The sequence below is a fragment of the Amblyomma maculatum genome, chromosome 2 (assembly GCF_055883805.1).
Source record: "Amblyomma maculatum isolate TAMU_Amacu chromosome 2, ASM5588380v1, whole genome shotgun sequence".
NCBI classification, from domain to species: Eukaryota; Metazoa; Arthropoda; class Arachnida; order Ixodida; family Ixodidae; genus Amblyomma; species Amblyomma maculatum.
Window position 1 is genome coordinate 191,460,535 of NC_139345.1, and position 9,928 is coordinate 191,470,462.

Below are 9,928 nucleotides of genomic sequence, written 5' to 3' on the forward strand. Positions count from 1 at the left end.
CTTCATCCTCGTGCTGTATTGTCAAACTGAATATGGTTCGGTGAACTGATGCTTATCAAGGAATGCTTCCTTGAGTATTATATATTTCGGTTCCCATAGAATAACGGTTTGTTCCACTTACATTTTATCGTTTTTTTTTCTATAATTTTACCTTTATGGCCACCAAACTTATTTATTACGCACTTGTATACCCTGCATATGATGTATGAGAAGATATATTTTTGGACAATGTCCTGCATTGAGCGTCGCTGGCTGGGCAGCGGACATCTTGAGTAGAGATTTTGTGCAGGGTGGAGGATGTGGTTTCTAACGATTTATTGCGTTTGCACCTGGTGAAATGCGCGCAGTATTATAACGCCGCGTATACGTATCGTCTAAATGACGACTGCTACAGATGCGCACATAAGTCTGCAGCAGCGCATTACCTATCTCAACAGCCTGAAAGAAGTTGACGATGGTGGATTTTTCAAGGAATAATTTTCTGCGAAAAGAATTAATTCAGAGCCAGTGTGAATTACTGGCGTAGTGAACGCTTGCAAAGCCTAGATGTCCACCCCATGCATTTTAAAGCTTTCGGAATGGGCTCTCACCGACTGCTCAGAATAGTACGCTCTCGACTGCATATTTCGCTCCTTTTTCTGCGCAGGATGGATCGGTAATTTGCGGTAGTCCGATTCCCTCAAGAAAATGACAGCCTGGCAGCGGTTCCAGTGTCCTGGCTCTCCGAGGACGGGAGCCAGTGCTTTTGGCCCACCTCGGTAAAGGGCTCAGAAGTGCTGGCTCTTGCCGAGCAAAAAGCGGAGCCGGACAGTGGTTGGGAGCAATTCCCAGTGGTAGTGATGACTACGTGCCGTAAGGAATGCCCTCGATACTCCCGACCTTAATGTTTCATATGTAACGATGTTGACATTGTTACTTGCGTACTGTGACGTTAATTAAGACACTCAGGTCTATTCACATATGTGTATAGAGTGTATTCAACAACTGGACTGTTTATCTGAGCTGCATCAAATAACTCATGTCAGCATATAAAAGAAAGTTGCACAATAAGTAGTCTTACGTAGTCTTCTATAAGCTATGCGTGGTGCTGTGCTATCATTTCTATGTTCACAGAATATCATTCTAACCACGGATGCGAGGCAGAATGATACGGTTTATCTCCTAAAAAAATTAAGAAATGCATTAATTTTTTGGCCTTCAAGAACTGGCTTATGAAAGCAGTGTTTAGAAAAGCTAGTTAATGATCAGTGCCCATTATACACATTGGCTTCTTGGATTTTGTTTCTGTCATTTATAAACTACAGCCCCGCAAATTTAAAGTATGATCCTGTCCAGGGGCATTGCTCCAATTCAAGGTTGGTGCATATGGCGAGTAGCTTTAAGGAAAGTAGTAAGAGTTTTTCATTTCAAAGCATAAAAATATTGAAGTACCTGTATTTTCTACAGCCCTCCTTTCTCACTAAGTATATGCTGGTTTGTTGTCCTTGATTCTTAGAGGAAATCTTGCTGTATGCTATAGTACATGTAAACAGAAACCACACAAATCAAAGGTGCTTATATGTGCAGCACTCTATCAGAAAGTGAGAGCTAAATATACTGCGCAACAATGGAGAGCAAAGCAGCAATAATTTAATCCATTTAGAGGTACCAGCACCATGCTGGAAAGTCGACTATTTTAGTAAGCGCAACTCTATATATATATATATATATATATATATATATATATATATATAGTGAGTGAACATGCCTGGGGTTTACCCATTAGTTGCATTTCAAGAGTTTTGAGTGTGTCAGGACTCAATAACAGACAGCTGATATATGCATTTTTTATCAGCAGCTATCAACTCTTTAGCTTTATGCACCTAATTTCAAGTGTACGTCTTCATGACGCAATCATACTATTATAACTAATTTACCTCACTATGCGTAGTTATCCTGTGTCTGGTCAAATATATCTAAAAGAAGTTAGGCAAATAGCATTGGACTCCGTAATGGTGTCTGGAAGGAAACATGTTCTGTCCAGTACTACATGCCGTGTATTTACAGTAGCTATTCAGAAAACCTGATTTCAGAAAATGGGGGATAGAATTGCACGTCCAAACATTGATGTTCCCCAATTCAATGATGGCGGCGCACGATACTAAGTGCGGCCCTGTTAATAAACTTCAAACAATGGTTCAACATCTAAACAATCAAAACACATCGTGCAGAAGAGGTAGTGTGTGCAGTTATAATCGTATTTAGCTTCTTTTGTTTGCTACCATGATGACGAAAAATGTATTTACAATTATTTTTTTCATACGTACACACAGAAAGGCGGAAAAGAAAGCTGCCATAGAGACTGAAAAATCTGGTAATTCAAAATAAGTGCTTTATGTTTCAATATGCTGAAGTTATTGCATAGGATAAACAGGCGTGCGTTTTCCTTTTTATGCATAGGCACTGATGCAGAAGTGGCAAGGCTGCCCACACCTCGTAAGCCAATTTTTTATTTCACGGTAGACAAGGTTGAGAACCGTTGCTGCAGTTTCCGATTATTATACTGTTTTCACTTGAACAAAAATTTCTGGGGTGGCTATTATGGCATTATCTATGGTGTAGTCTTTAATGGTTGCTATGACGCTACGTGATAATATTATGTAGCGTTATATTTTTCCTAAAAGCATAACTATGTAATGTCGCAAAGGCATACGCGTGCTAAAAGCACTTGATTATGTGTTCACCTAAATATATGCCTTGTATTCATAGGGACCTTAAGAATGGCTTGATAAATTAAGGAACTGTCAAATGAAGGCAATATTGGTTAGGAGATTCTCGCAATATAAATAAAGATGAGTATCCTAATTGAAGTATGGTTAATTAGGTTGGATATTACTGGGTCGAGTCCGGGCGTTTTAGTATGAGACGAGCATGAATGAGACGTATGCAACAAGGCGCTCGTTAATGCGCTTTCATTTTTCACTCGGGGACGTGTCTCGAATACATATATACTTATGCTGCAATTAAGAGTTCGAGAGTGAGGAGTTCGAGAATGATTAATTAATTGCATACAGAGTTGTGTTGCTTCTCAAAGCAATGCAGGACCGATTTAGACCAAATCGGTCCTGTGAGACAACCTCCGGACAAGGAGCTGGTAGCGAATGGCAAGCAGACAATGCGAAAATGTGGTCCATTAATGCTGCATACAATTAATATACTATTATGACCTCATCGCTAAGGCTGGGATTATGCGTCGCCGAAGTTTTTGCTCATCCGTAGATGACTTGAATAAAACCTGTGTGAGAGGTTAATGAAACGTGACTGTGACAATGATCATGCATTTTTAATGCAACTTATGCTAGCTTTTATGCTGAGTGCATATTTGCCAAGTCTATAACTATAAAACATAGGGCAGTAATTGCTTATTCAGGTTGCGACAGCTGTTGATAAGGTAATAAATGGACTGACTGTTTCTAATGTTGTCAAATCGAATTGTTTTATTTGTGCTGCGCAGGTGCTGAGCCCCATTTACCTTGGCAGGGGCACTGAGCCACCTCTGCAGAACGAAGCTGAGGATATTAGGGTGAGTTTGATCTTCAGGTTCTATGTATATTACGTATAACTTACTTAATACGAAAATATTAAATACAAATCGTGCAGAGCTACTCAATATATATGTAACTGCAGATATACATTTTTACCACAACACAATTATAAGCTTCTGAACCCACTTTTCCACAGTAAGGCTCAAATACTACCTTTCCTAATCCGGTCTTCACCGCAATCACATAATGAGCGATCCGCGAGTTTGACTGCTAAGAATATATATCTAAAAGAAAATAACTTTCTTAGCGGTTAGCACGTCCCTCTTTTTCGTACCCTCTCAGTCCCATACCACAGCACATTCCTTGGCAGCGCGCCAAGATGCTGTCCAGCGATAACATCACCACGTGTTCATTTTTTGACATTAGCTCTAGGGGGGCAAGAACTTGAAAAGAGTTCTAGCGACTTGAAAGAGTGCGAGCGGCCTTGGCAGGAGTGCGAGCGCGAGCTTGCTCGGCCCCCGTCTGGTTGTGCAAGCCTAGTGTTTATTAGATTCTCTTTACCGTGCCGCGATTGGGGAGGGCGCTGTCCACTGCCACAAACCATTGAAACGTGTGATAGCAGCAAACGCTACTTGAAGCGAACGAGGCTTAAAGTCGGCCTCATGATCTAGGTTGCCCGCGTTCTTTCGTTGATGAGTGATAGTTTGAAAGACAGACCCATTTCGAAAAATAATAAAAATGAAGATCTCAAGTTTGTTTTCCCCGCGTAATCACCCCTTCTCCCTAACTGACGTCAATTTTTCTTGAAAACCAAAAGCGAATTAATCATTACTAGAGTAAATACGGTAATTGTTATATGCTTCCTGCCGTTAGTGCATACAAATGTTCTAAGGAAAACCGCCCATAATGTAAAGAAAGAAATAGTACATCTAAATTATCAGTGCTCAGTGTCGACTAAGGGCTAAATTTAATCTTCAGTAATGATGGCTTCCGACGGTACAGGCCACAGATGGAATGTGTCGAATGTATATTCTGACCACCCATGTTGAATGCAGGATTTATAGTTTTTTGGTCTTCACCATTCTCTTCATGAGCTGGTTTGTTAAAAATTGGAAGGTATATTTCACCGCACAATTATTCAACTATTATGTGGGTACGCATGCATTACTAAGATGGTGTTTCAGCAAACATTTAAAAAATTCCGGCATATAGTGAGTTGACAAGAGGAAAAGCATCTCCAGGAACGAATTCCCAGCTGCAGCAGACACAGTATGCTTCAAAACATTTATAATTTTCTAAACAATGAACTAAAACCTACAAATAATTTTTTTATTGCCCGAAGTTGGTTTTTTTAGTACTAGTGAGAGGACATGTAAGCTGTGAAAATGATGATTGCATGTTTGTTTTTGAAGCACATAAATTTTCTCAAATCCTGGCAGCATGAGGAAATCAGAAGCTTTTCCCTTACCAAACTGAATTTGAGCGCGAGACGCGCAGGAAGCTCTTCATAGAACCGACGTCCGCTGATGATGTCAGTGTGCGGTGGCTACGGCATTCAGTTCAACCTGTAAGCTCTATTGCACCACGTCATGGTACAAACAAAAAGCCAGTCACTTTTCAGAAACGAGGGAGCGAGAAAAGTTCATGAGAAGTCGCAGCAGAAGAGGCACTTCGAATCTGTCGCCCTTTCCTCTGCGTCCGGTCATCTCCAGACGTCGTGTCTGCTCTTGCGCTTTTTTTGGACTAAGTTTCGGTTTCGTGCGGATAAAAGCCTCGAATTTCTTCTCGCTGCAGAACTTTAGAAAATGTGTTTTTCTCAATTTTAAAAACTGATATGGCATCGCCTTATTCGCAGCTTCAAACGTCCCATTCAGACTACACGAACTAACTTCGATAATTTAAAGAGGTAATATTGTGTTTTAATAAATAGTTCGCTAATATGAGGAGTTCTGAAGCATATTAGGTCTTCCACGGCAGGGTTTGTTCGCACAAATACTTTTCATTTTTCAAGCCACTGTTTGTAGAAATCTTTTAATATTCGCTGAAGCACCCTGTATGTTCTCCGCAGAACATCATGCTGCCACCAATCTCAGTTGTTGTTGGCCCTTTTATCTTTGTACTCCAAATATTATGATGCTAAAACTAAAGCGAGGGAATTAAAACTGGTGTCAGTGATTGCTTTGAGGCACAAATAAACAGATCATGTTTTGAGTTATCTTTTTTTTGTTCAGTCACCATATCCTAATGCTTAGTTGTTTGTTAGTTACGTTTCATAAAGCTTAAAAGAAATTCTCTGTGTTTCAGCTCTGCTTCTGCGAATCACGCAAGTGGTGCTTGAAGTGAGGCAGCAGAATCGAGAGGGCCAGAGAAGGCTGGAAGACAAAGCAGACTTGCTACTCGACCGCTTAGAAGCTATTGAAGCTGGAGCAGCAGCTTCAACTTCTGGCTCCGTGCGGCCCCCCGAGCTGCCGAGGCTGCCTGCCGACACAATTGAAAGTTTGAAGCAACTGAGGTAGCAGTGCAGGATGATACTGTTGCTGCTGCCTTGGTAATATTTCATTATAAACTTTCAAATGGTAAAAGTATTGAGAAGTGCATTAGTTTTGCAGCTCTTTATATGCATTTTGCCATTGTACGTATCTGAAGCAAAACTACTTGCTGGAGCAAACAATTATGGTGCCACGTCTTGCTACTTTATTCACTTGATGCGCCAAAGGAAATAAATGGCTTTATTATGGTGTTCTTAAATAAGAGCGCGTGAAAAGTCTGAAAAAGTAGAATGAACGCATAATGGTGACTATAGCGACTGGAGTTCCTACATAAAGTGCAACCTGAATATAATGTGATAAGTCAATGTATCTGCTCTGTCAGTGTCGGTCATTTTCTGAAGGGTCAAAAGCGTAAAATTCAAACCAAGTGTCAACCTTTGAGATATGAGAAAACATCGATGAAAATGTGTTAGCATGCCACCTGCTGGATTATTAAGAAATTCTTGATAAACGCTTTCCAGCTCTAAACTTATTGCCAGAACCTGCTGAATAAGAACAGAATGGCAAAGCGGGCGAGTTGGTGATACATGGTTTAAAAATAAAACAGCGCAAAACACACAGACGAAAGAATAGAAACAGACACCACAGCACTCGTGGTGTCTGTTTCTATTCTTTCGTCTGTGTGTTTTGCGCTGTTGTATTTTTAAACCACAGCGCTCGTGGTGTCTGTTTCTATTCTTTCGTCTGTGTGTTTTGTGCTGTTTTATTTTTAAACCCTGCTAAATAAGGTTGTTCGCTTTCACGCTGCACCTAGGAAAGTTTCATTGCAAATTGGAAACCAATGGCATTTTAATTCAAAAAATGTCTCACGTCATCTAAAGGTTTTCCCACTTCTGTCCTTCACTATCTGGATTATATTTTTCTCTCGTTGTCCAATAGTCTTGTCAATTTTTAGAACATGACAACTCTTTCGAGTTTTATGTAGCTTTTCTTGCCCCTTCACGTCTTGACCGGCACTGACACAGCTGCTGTGTTCACGCAGGACTATACTGTGTGAGCATCTTTCGAATATCTAGTTGACAGTAAATAGTGTATACTCATTGTCCCCCCTTAAAGGTGTCGCATGCCTTTAAGTGCTATAACAGTCAACCGCATGACCAGAATTTCGACCAGACTTTTGTTTTTGTGATTTTCAAATTGCAATTCCCCATTATTTGCCTCGTGTTTCAGCGTCGGCGGTTGGTGCATCTTGGGGGCCGTACGCTGCCAGAAGTGGCAGCTCTAGTTATGAAGTCAATCATGGGCCTTGCCGTGCAGCTGAAGTTCAGCATGCATGGCAAGAAAGGCAAGAGGGCCTTCATACTAACGAAGCTCTGCAGAGTGGCCACAGGTGATGGCTTATTTCTAATCCTTGGCGCATGCATAGTAGATGTGTTCCTACTGCTCATCATACATTTAATAAATAATGATACCTTATTCTGATTTGTATGCGCAGATGCAATCTGCGAAAAGCAGAACATCGACATCCAAGGGGCCCAGGCCTACATCGCTAAATGGCTGCCCGGAGCTTGCGACAGCAGAGGTGGCCGCAAAAAGCGTATGGCGGAGTTACTGGCATCGACTTCATCCGCACCTGATAGAAGTGCAGCTCCTGCCCTCCCATTTGGACAAGTACCAGAAGAAGCTAATATGGACCCAAGCCTAGAGGGCGACCGGACTTAAGCACGCAAATTCCATACTTGCCCACTCTGTGGCCGTGTGTATATATGTTTGTATGTAAATAGGTGTTTAATAAATGTTTGGCAACAAACGTTTTTGTTTACTTATTGCATTTGCATGTGCCTGAAACATGTTAAATAGAAATTCCTCCCAGAAATTTACTTTCAAATATCAATATTTGGCAAACATTACCACGGCAATGCCAATAACTGATTGCAAATATTAATTAAAAACCCCGAGGAAAAATTAAAGCAATACAAAAATAAGGTGTCCCATGCTTATGGTAAACCAGTGAACAAGACTGGTTTGGAGATATTGGCAACAAGTGAAAGGGGCTGAAAGCCTATAACGCAAAACCAGTGGGTGAGCTTGGGTGGAAAATATTGTTAAGCCAATCAGTGATGGCCTAATTCCATGATGTACGACCAGTGGGAAAGCCCGGCTTAAAAATATTGGACATCCAATGAACGTGGCTGGATGCGTATAGTGAACTACCAGCGGGCAATCTTGGATGTGAAGTATTGTGCAGCCAGTGAGTGTCGCTGGATGCCTGTGCTGTACAGCCAGTGGGCAAGCTTGGATGCGAAATAATGGCTGGCCAACGAGCCTGGTTGGATACCTGTGGTGAAGAACCAGCGATTAAGCTTGGGTGAGAAATATTGGGAAGCCAATAAGCTTGGTTGGATACATGTGGTGAACAACCGGTTGGCAAGATTGGGCAAGAAATATTGGACTGCCAGTCAACATGATTGGATCCTTGTGGTGACAATAAATGGGGAAGCTTGGGCGGGAAATATCGGGCAGCCATGAAATGTGGCTGGGCGCCAGTGAACCCCGTGGATAAGCTTGGAAGCCATTAATGGCTGGTGAATGGACGACCAATGGAGTTCAGTGGCATATATATTGGCTCGACGTGCGCGTCAATGATACGCCATTATAGACCAATATTGGTGCCATTGTTTCACAATATTGGACCGCTGGCGGCCCATTGCTGGTGTGCTGCCTGGGATTGGAGACAACGTGGAGACAACGTGGCCAAGAATGGTGAGCTGGCGGGCGGCAAAATGATATTTTTTTTTCAAATTCAGCTGCAGTCCGGCATCAGATTGGCAGGTCAAAACGTGCTTCAGACGGTAGAGGTGTGTGTCAAAGTCAGGAGAAACGACGACAATGTCGTCGAGGTAGCAGAGGCACGTCTTTCACTTTAGGCCACGAAAAATAGTCTCCATCATCCGCTCAAGTGTTGCCGGAGCATTACAAAAGCCAAACGGCAAAACTAAATTCGTACAAGCCGTCGGGAGTTACAAGGGCAGTTTTGGGGTGATCAGCCGCTTCCAGGGGAACTTCCTAGTAGCCGGAACGTAAATCTAGGGAAGAGCTCGGCGCCTTGCAAACAATCGAGAGCGTCGTCGATGCGTGGGAGAGGGTAGACGTCCTTTCGCGTACGCGTAATCTTATTCAGGCGGTGATAATCGACACAGAAGCGAATAGCACCATCTTTTTTACGAGGACAACAGGTGACGCCCAAGGGCTGCTTGAGGGCTGAATCACGCCATTCTGAATCATTAGGTCGACTTGCTCTTCGGTAGCCTGGCGTTTGGTTGCAGAGACACGATAGAGGTGCTGTCGCAGTGGTGCATGGGTGCCGGTGTCGATGCGATGAGTGACTGTAAAAGTTTGACCTAAAGAATTTGATGAGAGTCGAAGGAGGAGCGAAATTGATGTAGTAGGTTCAAAAGCTGAGTGCGCTGCGCTGGAGGAAGATCGGCGTCGAAGGAGCGGAGGAACAAGTCTGTAGAGGGAGGAGCGGGCGCAGGGGAAGGGGGCCTGAGCGCAGTCACGGCTAAGTGCGATCAGAAGAGATCAGAGTGCAATCAGAGATCAGAAGAGATGCGATTGGCTGGATACTGCCGAGGCATTCACCGTGGCCGCAAAGTAGTAGGGGAGTTGAATGGGTTAGAGACCCATAACATGGAAAGGCCAGCGGAAATAGCGAGCACAGCAAAGGGCAATAGAAGATACTTGCGGCGCAGGAAAGTATTGGCTGGTGTGAAGAGAAAGGTCTCATCGCTAACAGAGGCACAAGCGACACGAACAAGCACAGAAGAGCAGGGAGGAAGGTCAATATATTCGGCGACGAGGGCTTTAGCACAGGAATTTCGTGGATCAGCGTCAGGTAAGGCATGGGGCAAAGTC

The 9,928-nt window shown here is 42.8% G+C and overlaps 1 pseudogene; it reads left to right on the forward strand.

Annotated features, from left to right (window-relative positions):
* Window positions 1-647: 647 nt before the first annotated feature.
* LOC146200777 (uncharacterized) lies at window positions 648-7,735 on the forward strand (annotated as a pseudogene).
* Window positions 7,736-9,928: the final 2,193 nt, after the last annotated feature.